At 39.6% G+C, this 22,164-nt stretch overlaps 1 protein-coding gene across 1 annotated transcript in view; it reads left to right on the plus strand.

The window, feature by feature from the left end:
- LOC126971665 (uncharacterized) overlaps positions 1-22,164 on the plus strand; it is a 277,893-nt gene that overhangs the window by 120,751 nt on the left and 134,978 nt on the right. The gene's annotated exons all lie outside the window — the stretch shown is intronic.

Raw genomic sequence — 22,164 nt, forward strand, 5'->3', positions numbered from 1 at the left:
TGTTTATTACTTGCCATGTTGATTTTATTTTATCTGAACTATTTTTAATTTTATTACTTATATACTTTGATACTTTATTTACATTGATTTTGCTAAGGTACATGAGCGATTAAATATCTTTGAATAATTTTTTACATAGTTAGCAAATCTTTCTGAGTGATTATACAATTTTTCGTCATAAAGTGAGTATAATTTCCTCCTGCTAATATGAATTCCCACCGTTGCCCAATCACTGAAAGACAATGAATTATTTTTCTGTATATACTTTGGCTTAAATATAACATTATATTCACCTTTGATAACATCAATAACATAATCATATAGTTCATTTAGGTCCTCATAATAATTTAAATTAGGTAACTTCATTAAAATATTTGATCTAAAATTATTTAGGTGACAAGTGTTCACAGGTACATATTTAACACTGTACTTAGGTTTACTATAATTAAAATTAAAAGTGGTTAGTAGGCCACAGTGATCTGATTCTAATTTATTTATAATTGACTTTGGCTGTGGAACAATATTGGTAAATATATTATCAAGACAGGTTGATGTAGTCACTGTAATTCTAGTTGGCTCTAAAAATAAATTTACTAGATTATAGCATCGAAATAGGGATATTAGCTTAGTGCTCAGGCCGGATTAAACTAATAAATTGACATTAAAATCTCCACAAAGAAGAATATTTTTATTATTTTTATTACTAATTTTAAATAAAACTTCATCCACAATTTTTTCAAAAATGTCATATGATGCAGCTGGTGGTCTGTATACACTCATTACAACAAGCTGCTCAAGCTCTATACAGGCAATCTCAATAGTTTGTTCAACTGACAGGCTCACAATATCAGAACGTTCTTTATATTTTAAACTGTTATGAATCAGTATTAGAGAGCCTCCGTGTATTGCATTTTGTCTGTTGAACGAACTAGCAACCTGGTGCGTACCAAAATTAAACATAAGCTGATGACTTTTTAACCAATGTTCTGTTAAACAAAGTATATCAATATCATTATTATTTAAAAACAACTCAGTTTCCAAGTGTTTCCCAGACAAGCCCTGAATATTTTGGTGCACCAGGTTAATAAAATTTTTATTATTAAATTTATCTAATACGGGTGTGCTATGCTTTATATTCAAGTTATTATTTTTTGTTGTATTAGATTTCAAATTTCTGCCGGAGTTGTACTCAGTTGTCTTATAAACTAGTTTAAATGGTTTGGAAAATATTCCACAGTTTTAATACCAAAGGTACTACTAACCTGCTCAATAGAAGCAGGTGTCTGTCTGTCCACCGAACAGGATAAGTTAATAAAATAATAATTTAGCACATGTGCTAATTGTCGAATACAATATTTAGAAAGATAATAATTTTCTTTAGTCAAATAAAAATACTTTGCCCTGCACTTTCTCCGGAGCGTAAAAAGAATAGGGGAGTCCCAGGCCCATGGGTGTCGTAAGAGGCGACTAAGGGCTTTTTAGAAGTGGGAGAGTCACGCTGCCGTCTTATGACGTCAGCACAATCGGGCCAGAATCGTCCGGGTTAATTACCACACTCGCACAGAATACCGGCGTGAAGTAGCGGCCTAGTGCCGCTATGTTTCGCATAGGTTAGTGTCGAGGACCGGAGGCCATCCCTTCCCGCCCCCCCCCCCCCACACAAATTATGAGAGCGGTCCGTAAAAAGATATTACCCCAGGAGGGTACCAACTCTACCAGAGCCGGAGAATCCCTCCCCGAGCACTCTCGCTCGGGCCGCCCTTCGTATTCTGGGGTGGGCACAGAACCGCGCATGACCGAGGACAAACGAGGCAGGCAGAACTTTTGCAATATCAGGGGAATTCACTCCAATTTAATCGCCGTCCACCACCACCTTGAGACGGCGCAGCCGGCCTTGTGTTTCCTTACGGAGACGCAGATATCTCGACCTAGCGATACGTCATATTTAACGTACCCCGGGTACAAAATTAAGCACAACTTTTTGCCTCATGCCGGGGTATGTGTGTACGTTAGGGAGGATATCTGCTGTCGCCGTCTCGGCAATTTTGAGGGTAGGGACCTGTCTACTCTCTGGCTCCGCGTAGATTTAGACGACCGCGTCCGTATCTATGCGTGTGTCTACAGGTCCCATAGTGGTAACGCAGAAACCGATCATCTCATGGGCTGCGTTCAAGCTGCAATTGACGTCGTGCTTGCACAGATCCCCTCCGCTGAAATCGTGGTCTTGGGTGATTTCAACGGGCACAATGCCGAATGGCTTGGATCACGTACCACAGACTACGCAGGGCGATCTGTGCATAATTTTGCATTGGCGTATGGTCTGTCCCAATTGGTTGAGTCGCCAACGCGGCTCCCGGATGTGGATAGCCACATGCCGTCCTTATTAGATCTTCTGCTGACTACACATCCCGATGGTTACCAGGTCTTTGTCGACGCCCCTCTTGGAACGTCCGACCATTGCCTGGTCAGGAGTGTAGTGCCTATCCGACGCCAACGTCGCAGACCACCAGCGACCCGCCGCGTTTGGCACTACAAGTCAGCAGATTGGGATAGGATGCGTCCCTTTTTTGCATCCTACCCTTGGGGCAAGGTTTGTTTCTCTTCGGATGATCCTAGTGCCTGCGCCATTGCAGTAGGCGATGTGATACTGCAGGGCATGGATATTTTTATACCAAGCTCTGTAGTACCGTTCGGTGGCAGATCACAGCCCTGGTTCGATGCGTCAGTTAAAGCAGCATCTGACTGCAAAAAACAGGCGTATCGAACTTGGGTTGCGGCGCTGGGCACAAAGGATCCGAACTGCAAAGTTCTTAAGAGGAAATATAACCGTGCCTCCAGATTTTTTAAGCGGCAAATCGCCCGTGCGAAGTCTAAGCACGTCGTCAAAATCGGCGAGCAGCTTTCCAGTTACCCGACCGGAACACGCAAGTTCTGGTCGTTGTCGAAAGCTGCTCTTGGTAACTTCAACCAGCCGTCCATGCCGCCGTTGCACATGAGGAATGACACCTTGGCCCATACGGCAGAAGAGAAAGCCGAGCTCCTGTGCGCTCTTTTCGCCTCCAACTCAAATCTTGACGACAACGGAAAAACACCGCCGACAATCCCGCGGTGTCAGAGCTCTATGCCTGAAGTACAGTTCAGACAGAAAACTGTTAGGCGAGCTCTGTTTTCGTTGGACGTCAGGAAGTCGAGCGGGCCGGATGGCATTTCTCCAATCGTGCTTAGAACGTGTGCCCCTGAGTTGACGCCTGTGCTAACGCGTTTATTCCGGCACTCTTATTCCAAAGGCGTAGTCCCTGACTCATGGAAGTCAGCCCTTGTCCATCCGATCCAAAAAAAAGGAGACAGTTCGGATCCGGCGAACTACAGGCCTATTGCTATCACCTCCCTGCTCTCCAAAATCATGGAGAGCATAATTAGCCACCAGCTTTTAGTATACCTAGAGGGTCACCAGTTGATCAACGACCGACAGTACGGGTTTCGCCATGGACGGTCGGCAGGTGATCTTCTGGTATACCTAACACATAGATGGGCGGCGGCTATTGAAAGCAAGGGGGAAGGCCTGGCAGTTAGCCTGGATATAGCGAAGGCCTTTGATCGTGTATGGCACAAGGCGCTCCTCTCAAAACTTCCATCATTTGGGCTTCCCGAGAGCTTGTGCAAGTGGACCTCCAGCTTCCTCACTGGGCGTAGCATACAGGTCGTTGTCGACGGATATTGCTCGAACCCGAAGCCCGTGAATGCTGGAGTGCCCCAAGGCTGTGTGCTATCTCCTACGCTGTTTCTTCTGCATATCAATGATATGTTGGACACCTCCAACATGCATTGCTATGCAGATGACAGCACTGGTGATGCCGTATACACGGGCCATGCAGGTCTCTCTCGGGAAATCGTCGACCAGTGCCGGGAGAAACTTGTGTCTTCTATCGAGTCCTCTCTCGAGAAGGTCGCGGAATGGGGTAAATTGAACCTTGTCAAATTTAACCCCCCCGAAGACTCAAGTTTGCGCGTTTACCACTAAAAAAACCCCATTTGTCGTATCACCGCTCTTCGAGAACACTTCTCTTAAAGCCGCGCCTAGTATCGGAATACTGGGTCTCGAAATCTCGAGCGATTGCCAATTCCGTGGCCATCTGGAGGGCAAAGCCAAATTGGCTTCGAAGAAGCTGGGCGTCATCAATAGAGCACGGCAATATTTCAAGCCGGCCCACATTCTAGCGCTCTACAAAGCGCAGGTCCGGCCACACATGGAGTATTGCTGTCATCTCTGGTCTGGTGCACCCCAGTATCTGCTCGATCCATTTGACCGCGTGCAACGTAGAGCAGCTCGAATTGTCGGGGACTCAGTGCTCTGTGAACGGCTGGATCACTTGGCGTTGCGTAGAGACGTCGCTTCATTGTGTGTCTTCTACCGCATTTATCACGGGGAGTGTTCCGAAGAGCTGTTTATGAAGCCTGATTCCTGCCGCCGAATTTCACCATCGCACGACACGCCACAAGTTAGGATATCATCCCCACCATCTGGATGTGTGGCGGTCCTCCACAGTGCGGTTTTCAAGAAGCTTTCTCCCTCGTACTACAAAGCTGTGGAATGAGCTTCCTTGTGCGGTGTTTCGGGGACGATACGACATGGGTACCTTTAAAAAAAGCGCGTACACCTTCCTTAAAGGCCGGCAACGCTCTTGTGATTCCTATGGTGTTGCAAGAGAATGTGGGCGGCGGTGATCACTTAACACCAGGTGACCCGTACGCTCGTTTGTCCTCCTATTCCATAATAAAAATAAAAAAAAACTTTCCAATAAACTTATTGGTGTCCATAAAATGGAAAAGACCATGACGACATGTCAAGGTATGCATATATAAATTTAACTTATGTCTATGATTATTTTCTCGTTCTGGCAAGCTCTGACTGAATGGTAACCCAAACAAAATTATTTTATTTACATTATCTAAGTTGCTAAGCAATTTGAAATAATTAGCAATATCCTTATTATTAGTTCTTCCTCTTCTACCAATTAGAATTATTATCGTCGACCAATAAGGCTAATGCAAAAGTATCGCAACCAGCAGTACATGACTTGAATGTTCCAGCGGCTTTCTGTAACGACCCTGATGATGACCAGTGGATAGAAGTTGTAAGGAAAAGTCGTCGACCAGCTTCGTTATGCGGTACTGCCGGTCCAGCTAGTACAAATCTCAAAGCAGTGGAGCCTCGTAAATACATGCTCTTGAGGAACATGGAGTCGTATGTTGAAGATGTAAGAGAGTATCTTCGTCAGCTTTGCCCCACCGGTACTTGTACAGTACAGGAATTGAACCCAAGAGGAGATTATAAGTCCTACAAGATTGGTATACCTGTGGCAGCTTATGAGGTATGTTTTTCAGCTGAAGCCTGGCCCATAAACGCCAAAATTAAGGCTTGGGTGACCAACCAGAAGGCAACAATCAATGACGCTACCAAGGTTCCTGTTACTAGAGGCAAGAAACAGCCCTTTCGTTCAGCGTAGTCGTCATAAAACCGTTAAAATCTTCTATCAGAACGTCCGCGGTCTGAAAACGAAATTGCGTATGTGGCGGAATAATTTAGCAATGAATGATTGTGATATTGTAGCCGCTACGGAAACATTTCTTGATGGCTCTGTGGAGACTTCTGAGCTTGAATGTGCAAATTGGAGTATTCTACGCAGAGAAAGAGACACGCCGTGTGGTGGTGTGGCGCTTGCTACCCGTTCCCCTGTCATATTGAGCAGATGCCATGAACTGGAGACCGACAATGGTGAGGATCTCTGGGCATCCTTTTCCCGGCATGGTCATCGGTTCTACGTTTGTGTTGTATACATTAAACCTAGTGCTAGAGACTATGATTATATGGAGTAGTTTTGTAAGGTGGAGCATACAATTACTGTGTTAAAAGCACCAGTTCTAATATTAGGTGATCTGAATTTAAATAGTGCATCCGTAAATATTAATAATTATTATTGTTATTTTTTATCATATTGTAATCTGTCTAAGAACAACATTATCAAAAATATATTTGGAGGTATGCTTGATGTAATTCTGGTTCGAGAGAGCGATGTGTGTGGAGGGGTGCGTGTTATCACTGCTGAAGGTATAGTTCTTCCCGACGCGTATCATCCACCATTAGAGATTGAAGTCAGGCTCGATACATGTCGCCGTTCAGATTTTCTTGAGCCATCTAATATAAATCCTTGCAGGGACTGGAATTTTAGTCGATGCGATTTTTTCTGTTTTCTTTTTTAGCTTTTTTCTGCATTAATAGAGGCAAATTCTTGGCGTACAGTTCTGGAGGCACAAACTGTAAGAGATGCAACTGAAAATTTTTATAAATCCGTTTATAATATCTTTGACCAGTGCATGCCTAGGAAACGACGTAAAGAATGCCATAGTAAACGTTACCCCGTTTGGTTTACGAGTGATATTATCCGAGATATCAAGTGTAAGATGAAGTTGCATAGATTATGGAAATATGAAAAATGAACTCACCAGAAATTTACAGAAGATTGTCAGAACTTCGAGCAGATCTTAAAACCCGAATAGAGTCATCCTATTGCGACTATATTAAGTATATTGAAGTTAACATCAAAGCCAACCCTCGTGGTTTTTGGCGTCACGTTTCAAGCCTTCGCACCAAAGGTGGATTTGAACCTAGTGTCACTTTTGAGGGGCAAACTTTTTCAGGTGTTGCTGCTGCAGATGCTTTCACCAACTTTTTTTCAAGCACATTTTTGCCAGATGTACCTGTACTCGATACAGATGAAGCTTATGGTTTCGATAGGACGTATGACAGCAATTATGTAAACATCTTTCATATTACACCTGATGATGTCATAGGTGGAATCAACAAGTTGAAGCAGAGCAGTTCCGTAGGACCGGATTGTATTCCTCCTGCAGTTCTAAAGCTGGCAAAAAAGAACTTTTGTATGCCTCTATGTCATATTTTCAATCTTGCCCTGGAATCGGGAGAATATCCGTCCCAATGGAAGTTGTCGAGAGTAACCCCAATACCAAAAAGCTCTGATAAATCGAAAGTTGAAGAGTACCGTCCTATTGCAGTGTTGTCTTCGCCCGCAAAGGTATTTGAAAGCATTATTCACAACTACATATACGCGCAAGTGGACAAATACATTTGTGGCGAGCAGCATGGTTTTAGACCGAAAAGATCTGTAGAAACTAACTTGTTGTCACTAGTTGATTTTATCACGGACAAATTAGATCGTGGTTCTCAGGTTGACGTGCTCTACTTTGACTTCCAGAAAACATTTGACAGGGTCAATAATGACATATTGTTACAAAAACTTAACGTTATTGGCTTTGCACCGAGACTTCTCCGACTTATCGCAGACTACTTGCGTGACCGACAACAATATGTCCGGCTTGGTCTGTTCGAATCTAATCATTACCACACGCAATCTGGGGTTAGTCAGGGATCGATACTGGCGCCTCTTCTGTTTCTTTTAATGATAAATGATCTTCCAGATGTGCTTGATAATTCTCGGTGTCTCCTTTATGCTGATGACCTGAAACTCTTCAAAGAAATCAAAGCTGATTCAGATTGCATGGCACTCCAAAATGATGTGCAAGTTGTGTTCCAGTGGAGCTTGAGGAACCGTATGGCATTTAATACGTCCAAATGCTATGGCATGACTTTCGGTCGAAAGTGGTGCCCAATAGAGTTTGATTATAAAATTGGTGGTGATTTGATATCTCGACCAGAAACTATCAAAGACATTCGATCGAAAGTTAACCTTCCATGATCATATTACCACTCTGGCCAGGGAATCCTATAGAATTTTAGGCTTTGTTTTGAGGAATTCTGGGGATTTCACATCTGAACCAGTCATAAAGCTTTTATTTGGTGCTTTAGTGCGCAGCAAGCTAGAAACAGCTATGTGTGTGTGGAATCCGCATGAAAGTACTTATGTACTCCTTCTCGAAAAGGTGCAAAAAGCTTTTCTTAGGTACCTTTACAAACGTACGCATGGATACTACCCCTATATGTATCCCACAGAATTTCTTCTGGGTACATTAGGCCACAACTCCCTCGAGGTTAGGCGAAAACGACAGCAGCTCACAGTTATGTGCAGAGTTCTCAGAGGTGATATAGATGCGCCGAGGTTGCATGTTGAGCTATGTAGAATCTTTGTACCGGACAATTACTGTTCGAGGCGCAAACATAGATTGTTCTCATGTCCGACACATCGTACTGTGGCTCGCACCAACTCACCTATACCGAGGTCTCTCTCTGCTCTCAACGCTCTTCTCGAAGCCAACCGTGCTTGTGATTGCGGATGGATGGCAGACGATTTTAACAGAGTGCTTGCGTTTTTGTGAGAGGAATGGATGAACGGTATTTGGATGTTAATTAATTGTTAGTTATTTACAGTAAACTTTGTATTTATTAACTATTATTTGTGTAATATGTCTAGTTTGTAATTAATTCTTACTTTAATATTGTAATTGGCTTACGCCGTTTTATTAAAGCATAAATACATAAAATAAAATAAAAAATAAAAAAGAGTACCCTTAACCGAAGAGCATGTATGAAAGGAATAATGAAAGTGGACGAAGCGAAACAAGTATGTAAGGATCGCAGCAAGTGGAAAGAAGTGGTCTCTGCCTACCCCTACGGGAAAGAGGCGTGATTTTATGTATGTATGTACGTATATTTACTTGTAAAGCAGTTACGTGATACGAGAGTTACAGTGGTAATCATCTCGTGTTTCTCTTTAACCTTGTAATGGACCTTGGCTTGTTGAGATACTACCAACAAGTTTTAACTAAAGTTGGCAGGGAGATACTAATGAGCAGTGAAGGGTAGTACATAGGCTGACCTGCTGACTTTGCTGATATACATTTTAGGGAATCAAAAAAAATTTTAACATAAAAACAACCGACTTCAAAAACACTATTTCTAAACAATAGATATAATGTTCACTAAAAAGTATAAAAATAATTACGTATTTTAATACAATCTAATTAATTAATCTAATTCCAGTTACGATTATTATCATTTTTGGAATCGGTGTCCTTCCGCCGCGACTCGCTCTCACCTCTCGCCTACTCACAACTCAAGCACATCTCACCTATAACTATGTATGTACCTATCTTGGATGACACCGACTCCAAAAATTACAATAATCGTAACTAGGTTTAGATTAATTAATTAGATTGTATAAAAATATATTTAGTACATAGTAAAACATACCGACGAATTGAGAACCTCCTCCTTTTTTGAAGTCAGTTAAAAATCTAAACTCGGGTTGCAAGTCTCAGTATACAAAGAGTCATGAAATGCTGAGATAATCTCCCGGAACTCAATGTCTTCTGTAAATATATTGCTTAAACGCCCTGGATTGAAGCTTTTTTTTTGAGCCCAGTGTGAGTTATTTACCTTCGCACATAATCTAGACTGTCTTCATAGGTGCATGTAGGTTTAATGACGATGTTTTCGTCCAACTTAAAAGCGTCGAATATACGTACATATGAATTTGCTTATCGAAAACACATCGGTGTGGCCGGGGATCGAAACGTATGTATGAGAGGCAACTGTTGTATCATTAGCATCACTGACGCTCTGTTCACACTAAATAATATTATGTAATAAATGTGAAATTGTAAAAGGCATAAAATAGGCATAAAAGGCATATATTTTCTCAAAATGAATTATTTTAGAATTCTTCTTTTCTAGAAATGACATTTCTAACACAACCACCTCTTCGGAAACAAATGGCGCTGTGAGAGAGAACAAGCGGCAAGAAACTATCCTCTACTAAATAATCATTATATAGTCCCAGGCACTTAGATATTCAGCTGTGGAGTAGTAGGATTTACGACAGAGCCATTTTTTAATAAAACATTTAATTTTATTTATAGATAATGCATGAACAGTGGCTGGGACTTTATTTTAAAAGTGAATTAACCCTCGAGATTATTATAGCTATTATGTCCTATCATATAAATACTTCGGTGAATTAACTAAATAATAAGATACATAATAGCTTTAAGGGTAAATGTATACACTTCTACAATAAAATCCCAGCCACTGTTCAGGCATTATCTATAAATAAATTTAAATGTTTTATAAAAAAATGGCTCTGTCGTAAATCCTATTACTCCACTGCTGAATATCTAAATGATCGGACAGCCTGGGACTAGATTGTGATTATTTTATAGCGACTGTACAATATTGTATATTTTTATTGAAAAGAGCGCAAAAAAAAGAATGCTGGGAGAGTTTCTTGCGCCGCTTCTTCTCTCTCAGAGCGACATTTGTTTCCGAAGCGGTAGTAGTATCTAGTAGTATAAGAAATGACATCAAAAAGAATTCTAAAGGAATCAATTTTGAGAAAATAAATGCCTTTTAATGCCTTTTAATGTCTGTTGACGATGCAGTAAATGGTTACGTGCAATGCATTAACGTGAAGCCTAACTTAGTTAAGTATAGCAATTAACTTATACTTGCGACATCGAAAATTGCTCAATTCACACTTCCACATGTTATAACTTATTATGATCCAGATTCCATGTTCATTAATATACCTCGATTTAAAAAATGTTACATTTGACACATGACACTCAGAATTTTTTATAGTGTATGCATTAAAACGATGTCAAATGTATTAATTTTTATCCTTAACATTAAACATTTTTGCTATTGATAGGATTTTTGTGTTTTAATTACCAATGCATATATAATTATGTGCAATGTATAAAGTAGCACGATTTGTTTAGATCTAATCTTTTCTAATGTAACGTGAAATTGTAACATGTTTCTCATCACTACCACGAAACCCACTACGTCACACTAAATAGATTTATTGCAATTAATAAAGTATCATTGAATATTTTCATTTGCGTGAATAAAATTTCAAAAGTTTGTCATGATTTCCGTGCACGTGAGTTTCTTAGTTAATATGTTATGGGCACATACATTCAAAATAATTTTCATATCCAATAAAATGCTTCCTCGTCTCATATAATGTTAAAATATTATAACATTTTACTGTTGCGCTTAAGTGATGAAGGTGACCACTTAAATCAGCCGTAAGTTTGATTTTCTAGGTTTCAGCAGCAGAAGGGTAGCCGTAGTCTGTCCTCCCGTCTGTCTGCTATCTCATATAACAAAACAGTAGTTAGATAGGAAAAGTTTAACATAGAAAGTATTTGTTAAGTACTCCTGGTGCTATAAATTATTGTGGGTGCTTCAGAGCAGACGACAGAAGTGGTAACTTTATTAAGGCGAGGTTGCAAGGCAGAACAGGAAATACATCTATTTATTTTCAATATTCAAAAACTAATAACATTTAAAATATATGTAACGTTTCGTCTCCGTTTCCGTAATGATAATTCTAATGGAATCGATTTTGAGATAATTAATGCCTATTATATTTATAATTATGTGAAACTACACTTTTTCACAAAAATGAACATTTGTGACATTGACCTGACCACGTTGAACATTACCGACTACCTTTGGAGTTATAATAATAATACTAATTACAGTTTTATATAATCTTGCCCCAACCTAGGCATAGCCTGTTGTACTGTGGGTGCAACACAACGATATAAATAATTCGATATACATACAAAAATACATATGGACGATAAACACCAAGCTTCAGGACTATGTTGCTGATACGAGAAATGTAGACTATTTCTTATTTTAAAAAGATAAAAAAATATTTAAATATCTAATACTTTTTATTGTTGACTTTTTTTTGAAATCGAAATAAGGGACGAGACGAGCAGGATGTTCAGCTGATGTTAATTAATAAGCCCTGCCCCATTACAATGCAGTGCTGCTCAGGATTCCTAAAAAACTCAAAAATTCTGAGCAGCAATACAATTACGCTCGTCACCTTGAGACATAAGATGTTAAGTCTCATTTGTCTAAGTCTCCCAGTAATTTCACTAGCTACGACGCCCTTCAGACCGAAGCACAGTAATGCTTCACGGCAGAAATAGGCGCCGTTGCGGTACCCATAATCTAGCCGGCATCCTGTGCAAAGGAGCCTCTCACTGGTACATGATGACTAATTCAATTAGATAAATAATTAAACTGTATCGGGATAAAATTGAAAGTATGTAGAAAACTAACACTACGCACAGTACCACAATAATGATGATTCAGTCAAATATATCAAAATGAAAACATAACCCATGAACATATTTTCCACAAAATCATGTACGTCACAATAAACGCAATTAACTGTCTCAGTAATAACATTAGCCACGTGAATGATTATATCAACGAACCCTTAACGATAAGAATTTGCGATGAAAATGTACACCCGATAATTATTAAACTGGGTTGGGGAGGCGAATTTACAGAGCGTAAAACAAAATTTCATTGAACGATTTATATTTCGAATGTATTGTTTATCAAGTTTCACATTACCAAACGTTGAACACAGGAGTGCCAGAGTGGTTAAATAATTGTCAGTATTATGTCACAATAAATTATGACAAGTACTTTAGAGTCACATAATGTTAATTATAACTACATTATTTAACAGTTATGACCAATGGGAATACTTTAATGAACTGCGAATTTTATTATTTTATATACTTTGAACTGCTTTATTATATTTGTGAATGTTACAGCTATATTAAAAATTCAACTAACATATGTAACTAAACTGCATAATTAGGATTTACAAACACAAGTGGCATTATAAGAAAAACCTTTTAGGTCTAGAAATAAAATAGGCTTACCCTATTTCTAGAAAGTTTATGTCGGCTTGTAGTTTAAGAAAGTCGTTAGGTTTGTTAGATTATTAATTTTCTTCAAACGCAAGAACCCTAGGTCAGGTAACTTCTTCCATCATAATGCCAATTTATTCAATGCCGTTTCAATTCGAAGGTTAAAGTTATATCCTCTTCTTATCGTGTCACAAATGATCTATATTTTTTTTTGAAATTCAAATATTTTTATTCAAAATAGAATGTGACATCACTTATTGAAAGTCAAAAACTAACACCCATTCTAAATCAATGTCTCAGACCTGAGAAGAATGGGCGCAACAAACTCAGCGGGCTTTTTTTTCGTCGAAATCATATGTTTACAAACTAATATTGTAAAATTAAACTTATTATTTAATAGACTGAGGGCGGTCGCTCCATTCCCAATCTGTGGTATCATTAAGAAAGTAATTTATGTTATAGTGACCTTTACCACACAGACGTTTTTTAAGAATTCTTTTGAATAACGTAATTCTTTTGTTTTGAACATTTTCTGGAATCTTGTTGTAAAAGCATGTACATCGCCCCACAAAAGACTTACAAACTCGACTTAGTAGAGTAGTAGGCAACATAACTTTATGTCTATTCCTGGTGTTAACGTTATGGTTATGACAGTTTCTAGCATATTCACTTATGTTCCTATGATATTGATAATGTAATGTATGTTACATTACATTATCAAGAATATATGGATAAGCAAGAGTCAAGATGATAATTTCTTTGAATTTTGCTCTCAATGATTCTTTAGGACCTATGTTATAAATAGTGCGATTAGCCCTCTTCTGCAGCACAAATATTGTATTAATATCGGCAGCATTGCCTCATAGCAATATACCATAGGACATAATACTATGGAAATAACTAAAGTATGCTAGTCGCGCCGGTTAGTACATACAAACACAAGTGACATTATAAGAAAAGCCTTTATGTATAGAAATAAAATAGGTTTAAGGTAAACGTAAGGTTTCTAGAAAGTTTATGTGGGCTTGTAGTTTTAGAAAAGTCGTTAGTTTTGTTAGATTATTAATTATCTTCAAACGTTATTGCGTTACATCGTTACGTCGCGTCGTTGCGTCCCCTAGGTTGGGTGACTACTTCCGTCATAGTGCCTATATCACTCGATTTTTTTGTTATTTGTTGTCAATTCGTTTCCATTCGGATGTTGGAGCTATATTCTGTTTCTACCATGTTATAAATGATATATATCTGCTTCTTTTTCCTTGCGATAGTCTCCACTCGTCAGAAAGCCTCACTATCACACCTGTCATATTCCATTTTTGCTTTATTTTGCAGCATTAACTCGTGGATTTTATTAACATTATATTAGTGTGACGTCATACACCATCAGGTTGTTCTAAAATTCTAAGGTTCACGTTGCCTTATTTCGTTCTAAAGAATTTTTTTTTTCACTTCTGACATTCATATGTCAACCAGGCTTGCAGATTGAGTTCAATACCCTAATTTTCGTAATTTATTAGCTGACCGGACAGACGTTTTTCTGTGCATAATAAATAAAATATTTTTTTCTTATGAATTTGTCAATATTATTACATTATATCAACCATTATTTCGTAAAATATGCTCCCTGTTGTTATAATTAAATTGTTTTACAGCAGGACTGTCAAATTGTGCGTCAATTAAATTCTCTCATAATATGTCCATACACAACAAATATTGGAAATAAAAATAATTATGAGTCCCAAATCGAAATAACAACTATCCTATCACTCAAGGACTAAACTGCACTCTATACAGTAATTCCCTTTAAAATCCGTTCATTAATTTACGAGTTTAGTGGAAGTAAACATTGGAAGGACACTGGATTCTAGACTTATATATATATTTAGATTTATTTCCTTCGTTAGCGATTTTTACATAATAGACAATGTCTTATTATTGACATACTTATGTAAAAGTTGTATTATACTACTTATTATACGAGTATTTTTATTTCATGAGAGTTTAAATTAAAACCTTGAAATAAAAACGTCCATAACAATTTATGAATGCTGAAATTCACATCAGTTGAACGTCTTATAAAGAAGTTTATTGCGAAACACAAGCGAATGAGCACCAAAGCTCTCTTAAATCAGAGCAATAACTGAACCTCGTAAAATGCAGATTATTATTAATTCTACAGTGAAAATGTTTGTTTTACTTTCCAATCAGACCCTAATCTTGTTTGTTTTAATATTTTAGCGGATTTATTTATTCAGTGAGTATATAATTTTGTATATAATTTTAGTTACTAAGCAAATCCAATGCTTTCCTTGTGATTTTGGCATGAGTCAAAATCAGTTGGAGACACGATTGAATGCTGTGAGTTATTGGCAGTCTTTATATATATACCTATGGATTAGTGGTCTATTTGGGGACGCGAATCAATAAGTAATTGAAGGACAGATTGGAGCCGCATTACAGAGACGTTTGCGATGAAGATGGTTTATGTACTAAGTATAAACAGTATAACATATCGTGGCATTGCAGCTTAACAATTTTTTTAACGTTCAACTGAAAAGTCTAAAAAATACGTATTTTTTAGAATATGAGAGGGGTCAAACGGGCAAGAGGCTCACGGGATGGGGAGAGGTGAGGCAACCGCCCATGGACATTCGCAACAACAGATGTGTCAAGAAATGAGTTGCCGGCCTTTAAGGTGTTGAAGGTCGCTAAGTCGTATCTGTTCTGGAAGACCGCTGCCGGTAGTTGATTCCACAAAGTGGCTGTGCAAGACAAGACATTTCGAACAAAACGCGCGGTTGTGGAATGCTAGACGTCTACGTGATGCGGATGGTACTTTGCACGTAATGTCCGTACGTGGTATTCGGCCGCTGGATAAATGCGGTAGAGGATGCAGAGAGAACCCACATCTCTACGCAATGCTAGAGAATCAAGCCGATCGGCGATGACTTGATCGTCGATGATTCGAGCCGCTCTTCGTTGTATGCGGTCAAATGGAAGAAGCTGGTACTGGGAGCACCCGCCCAGAGATGAGAACAGTACTCCATGTGAGGCCGAATTTGCGCCTTATAAAGTTTTAGGCGGTGGCTTTTAGTGAAGTACTGTCTCGCCTTACTGAGTACACCAAGCTTTTTTGAGGCCAGTTTGGCCTTCTCTTCCAAGTGACCACGGAACTGAACGTCGCTCGATATATAGACGCTAAGTATGCCAATACAGGCTTTGGCAGATAGAGGAGTGATCTCGAATCGAGGGGATACGACAAAGGGAGACTGTTTAGTGGTGAACGCACAAACTTGTGTCTTCTTGGGGTTGAATTGGACTAAATTTTGTCGGCCCTTCAGCCTTGCGGGACACCAGTGTTTATGGGTTTTAAGTCGGAGTATGCACCGTTGATAACAACCTTGATGCTCCGATCAGCCAAAAAGCTGGTGACCCATTTGCACAACTTCTCGGGAAGCTCATAGGATGGCAGTTTCGCTATAAGCGCTTTATGCCACACCCGATCGAAGGCCTTCGCTATGTCCAAACTCACCGCCAACACCTCTCCCTTCGACTCAACCGCTTGCGCCCATTTATGGGTGAGGTACGCAAGAAGATCACCAGCTTAGCGACCCTGACGGAAACCGTACTGGCAGTCGCTGATCAGCTGGTGCCCCTCTAGGTATCCCAAGAGCTGGCGGTTGATGATCGACTCCATTACTTTGGAGAAAATGGAGGTAATGGCAATGGGGCGGTAGTTGGACGGATCTGAGCATACACCTTTCTTAGGGATCGGGTGCACTAAAGCCGCCTTCCATAATTTCGGGAATACGCCTGATGAGTAGGAGAGCCGGAAAAGACGGGTAAAGACCGGCGCCAGTTCCGGAGCACATGTCCGCAGCACTATCGGGGGAATGCCATCGGGCCCGCTCGATTTGTGAATGTCCAAGGTGAGAAGCGCCTTAAGCACGGCACCATGCCGGATTTTTACCTCCGGCATATATGAATCGCACCGCGGAATATGCGGTGGTGGTGCACCTTGGTCATCCAGAGTCGAGTTGGACGCGAAGAGGGAGCCCAGGAGATCAGCTTTCTCTTTCGCGTCATGGGCCAGCGAGTCATCATCCCTGTGCAGTGGCGGAATGGCTGGCTGGCAGAAGTTTCCTTGGACAGCCTTGGCGAGCGACCAGAACGCACGTGTTCCCGAGGGAAGGCGTGCAAGTCTCTCGCCAATTCTGCCAATTTGCTTCGACTTCGCGTCAGCAATAACTCTTTTGAAGGAGCTGGAGGCATGATTGAAGTGTTTTTTAAGTTCGCTGGAATTCACATCCTTAGATACCACCGCATTGACCCAAGCCTGATAGCACTCCTGCTTTCGGCGAGAGGCCATTTTGCAGGAGCGATCAAACCATGGTTGGGACCTGCCACCGATAGGCACAGAGGAGGATGGAATGAAGAGTTCCATACCTTGCAGTACCACATCAGCAACAGCGTCAGCAGCGGCATCTGGATCTCCCAGCGAAAAACAGATCTGCCTCCACGGGTAGGATGCAAAAAAGCACCGCATCTCGTCCCACTCTGCTGACCTATAGTGCCACATGCGGCGACAGCCTAAGAAGCGGGGCCGTGTTGGGCGCGTGATCGGCACGGTGCTCCGGATCAGGCAGTGGTCCGATGATCCCAGTGGAGGGTCAACGGAAACTATGTAGCCATCCGGATGTGAGGTCAACAGACGGTCCAACAGTGAAGGTGTATGATCTTGCACATCTGGGATTCGCGTTGGCGCAATAACCAGTTGCATCAGACCATATGCTAAGGCGAAGTCGTGAACAGATCTCCCTGCATGATCGGTGGTACGTGAGCCTAGCCATTCGGCGTGGTGAGCGTAAAAATCGCCAAGAAACACGATCTCTGCAGTGGGAATCTGCTCAAACTCGGAATCTGTAGCCATTTGGATGTGTTCGAGGAGCCGGTCAGACTCTGCGTTACCACTATGGGACCTATACAGGCATGCGTAGATTTGCGGATGGTCATTGCAGTCTACACGCAGCCAGATGATGGATACGTCCTGTCCTTCAAGAAAACTCAGGGGTCGAGAACAGACATCCTCCCTTACGTAAGCGCACACGCCAGTCCTGGTATAAAGGGGTGTTTCAAATTATACCCCGGGTATGAAAGGTAAGATGAATCAGCCAGAGAGGATATCCGTGTCTCGGTTAAAAAGAGCAGGGCCGACTTCGCCGTCTCCAGGTAAAAGTGAACGGCATATAAATTTGAGCGAAGCCCTCTGATGTTGCAAAAGTCCACAGCGAGTGTGGAGGAGGGTGGTTTGAGCTTCCTGCTCTGTTTGCCCCGAGTCAGCGCAGATTTGCCCCCTGCAGAATACGCGGGGCAGACTGGGCAAGCACTATTAGGTACAGGCCCTAATTGTGGACGCCCAGGGACGGATTCTCCAGGGCAACATAGCCTGGTACCGTCCTGGAGTAGTCTATTTTTAGTCCGTGCTGCCATTTGTATTTGGGAGGGGGGGTGTAGGCCTCCAGATACCCCACTCACCGGACGAAACACAACGGCATAGCCGCTATTACACGCCGGTTTCGAGTGGGGGAGTGGTAATTCTCCGGGCGTGCCGGCCCAATTCGATTGTGTCCGTGAGGACCCAACAGGGCACTACCACTCCTAAAACGTACTTTCGAATATTGGAATGGAATATTGAATTAATAACAGAAACATATTTTCTATGACTGTAAGTAATCCGTAACGAAAAAGCTCATCGATGCCACATTCGATAGAAAGTTTTATAGGGAGCAGCAGCACCAGAAAACTAACAGCTGTTTGGACAAAAGAATGCACTAATTTTTATGGGACGTTTTAATCCTCCAAACGAGCGTACGGGTCACCTGACGATAAGTGATCACCACTGTCCACACTTATTTGCATCATCAAAGTAATCACAGAGGCGTTGTCGGTACAAGAAGATAATACCATCATACAAGCTGTGATCAACTAATTCAATGGATTGTGCACTTTGGACACTCTAGGAAGAACAGGAAAAATATTCTGGATTTCCTTATCATATTGCACTAGGTCTAGAGACAGCATATTCGGTAGTTGAATTGGCACTAAACATGGAATTTACAGAAATACTTGACCCCTTTCATTCGCGTGCAGCGCTACCGGTCGAGTTAGCATTTCTTAGCTTCGGGTGTGTGATCGACTGGGCTGAAAGTGTAATAAAACTGTTATTTTGATTTCTGCACTTTAGTGCTTGATAAAAACGCCGTGTTAAACGTTTCAACCCAACAACTCTGTCTTACATCCCTCTCTTCATGCAACGGGTTTCGTAAATAGCAGGACTTTTATGAACTTCTCTTGATGATGATCCTTCATACAAATCTCCGACACGCTGCAGGATAAAGGAGCCTTAGTAACATATCCAAGGCAACAAGTTAAAATCTTTAAATACGATGTGAAATATGAAAAGTGAAATAACAAGGCAAATGAGAGTAAACATCTTATGTTTCAAGGTGACGAGTGTAGTTGTCCTCAGAATTTTTGGGTTTTTCAATAATCCTGAGCGGTACTGCATTGCAATGGGCAGGGCTTATCAATAACCATCAGCTGAACGTCCTGCTCGTCTCTTTCCCTTTTTTTCATAAAAAAAAAGTATTACGCCCTGCCTATTACATGTAACAGTTCCTTCAGCATTGATACACCGTCTGATCTTTTTGTTTATTATGAAAACGGATCAATAAAAAATAAAGTAGGGAAACCATTCTCTGAAGAAACCACCACTTATAGTTCGAAACATAGCCACAGCAGCGCAATAAAGATATACCCCCTTATTCATAATAGTCTGCTAACTTAAATCATTGCTAATTCTCACTCTGTCTTCTTCTATTGACCTAAATCAGAATGAGAAAAAACACTCCTAAGCGGCTGTTTACAGTTAACGGACCATTATGAATAAGGGGGATACATTCGAAACATGTGTTTTTTGAGTAAATCCATATTTGCTAGAATCATTAGCACAGATTGAGTCCTAGTAAACGGTGGCCAGATTGTTTTATATGTGTTATATTATTTATTTTATTTTATTCGGAAAATTTATAGTTTACGCCAATACAGTTTTCACTTATATGTATTAACAATAGCAATTATTGTAATATACAGTAAAGTAAAATAAAAAAACATAGAAGTAAAATACGACAACAATTCTATATAATAATACTAGCTAAATCTATTCAAGGAAATACTTAATTAAAATTAAATAGGGTTTCTTACTCTAAACTACAAAAAAACATAATAGTAAAAAATATTAATAGTTAGAACATAGGGTCAGAATGATAGTTAATTCCAACTTAAATTATAATTTACTAAACCAATATTTTAAAAGTAATGATTTAATAGTGTTAGGCTTAGAGTTAATTATATCGAAAGTGTTAAAGTCAGAAAAGTTAATTAAATTGTTAAAATTACTTGCAGACCGTATAAAGAATGAGTTATTTCTATAGTTAGATGAGTTATAACTAATTTGTAGGGTAATTGGGTGTCTAAAAAAACAGAACAGAACCTTAGAGGAAAAAAGAGCGAGTGAAAGGAGATAAGGGGAATCGATTGTAGATTGATTATATTATTCCATTTGCTTATTTTGTTGATTATTTAAGTATATACACTACTCTCTAAATAATTCACGATACACTATATACTTATACTATATTGAAATCTGGACCACAGAATTATCTTTGTGTGTTTTTCGTATAAAATTGATGCAGTTAAATTAGAGTAAGTATTTTTATGAAGTAAGTAAAACGTGAATTTTTATTAGAAATGCTCAAAGTTCTCGTTAATTATAGCCACTAGATGGCGCATGATAGCCTGAACAATAATTGAAGAACAAAAACAAGATACGCAATCTAGATAAAACTAGTTTTGTATTACGTACATTTTTACACAAGTAATAATTAATAGAACAGATTATAGTACAAGTAAGGCAGCTTTTGGCAATTTTCAAGCCTCTATTGACAGTAACAAGGCTTATCGGATTATTGTTCGCCTTAACCGTCGGACATTAATTAAGTTTTTGTTGCGTCGGATCGCACAACGGACATCCGCTTAACTATGTTTTTCACAGGATAATTAATAGAAAGAGATTATTCTGTGATAAATATCCTTCCAAAGGTTTCAGTCTTCAGTTTCAGTGTGTTTCTGCAGAGACTCTTCGAGTAGACATGTTACAGAGCACGTTATAAAAAATGAACTTAATTTTACAGCAGACAATAACAGTGCTATTTTTCTTTGTGAGGGTAAGGGATGAGACGAGCAGGACGTTCAGCTGATGGCATTGATATGCCCTGCCCATTACAATGCAGTGCCAATCAGAATTCTTTAAAAACCCAAAAACTCTGAGCGGCACTTCAATTGCGCTCATCATCTTGAGACGTAAGATGTTAAGTCTCATTTGCCCTGTAATTTCACTAGCTACAGCGCCCGTCAGACCGAAACACAATAATGCTTGCACATTACTGCTTCACGGCAGAAATAGGCACCGTTGTGATGTGGTACCCTTCTAGCCGCCATCCTGTGCAAAGGAGCCTCCGCCTGCTCCTTTTTAATCAAGGATTACGGAAGCATACCTCTAATCGATTAGAGGATTTTAAGAATAAAAATTAGCAAGCCATTCAATTGAAGTTTATTTCGGTCAAATTATCTCATTGAAAAATAATTCTCAGTAACGCAAATAAATTAATTCAATACATGTTTAATAAACGGTATTAATATATTAATTAAGATTATTAAATACCTGTACATAATGACAAAAAGGTCAACAATTTAAATACTTGCAGTTAATTTAATGTGATTAAGCTGTGGTTGTATCGTATTATTTCACTGAAATATTAACTGAAGCATTATTATGAAACACAATTCCTTCTACGTTTATTATGTTATATAAAATTAAGTTACTTATCGTTTCATCGTTTTTATAAAGCAATATTTAAATAACTTTAATATTCGGGTCACCTGGTGATATGTGATCTCCACGGCTGACCTTATAAAGCGTCAATTAATAAACTTACATAATATGAAATCAAATTCGAAGCCAAAAACATATAAAAACGTGGCGGAAGTTGATAATAAAACTGGTTACGGATGATGATAAAATCAAAATAACTTTATTCATGAAGGTCACGGAACTAAAACTTAGCAATTACAAAAAAAATATTATTAGTTATTGAATTTACGGCTACATTAAAGGGTTGAGCTAATGAGAATAAGTGGCAAGAAACTCATTGCAACTCTTTTAACCCTTAATTAGGTGCATTAAGAAAATCACACAAGTAGTCGCATGGGGTCACATCTGCTGTCGACCAGAGCTATAAATAAAAATGGGGTAGAAGGAACTAATGCATTAAAATATATTAAATCAAAAATAATTAAATGGCTTATAGAATTCGTAATTAA

This window comes from Leptidea sinapis, chromosome 24 (assembly GCF_905404315.1).
Source record: "Leptidea sinapis chromosome 24, ilLepSina1.1, whole genome shotgun sequence".
Lineage (NCBI taxonomy): Eukaryota > Metazoa > Arthropoda > Insecta > Lepidoptera > Pieridae > Leptidea > Leptidea sinapis.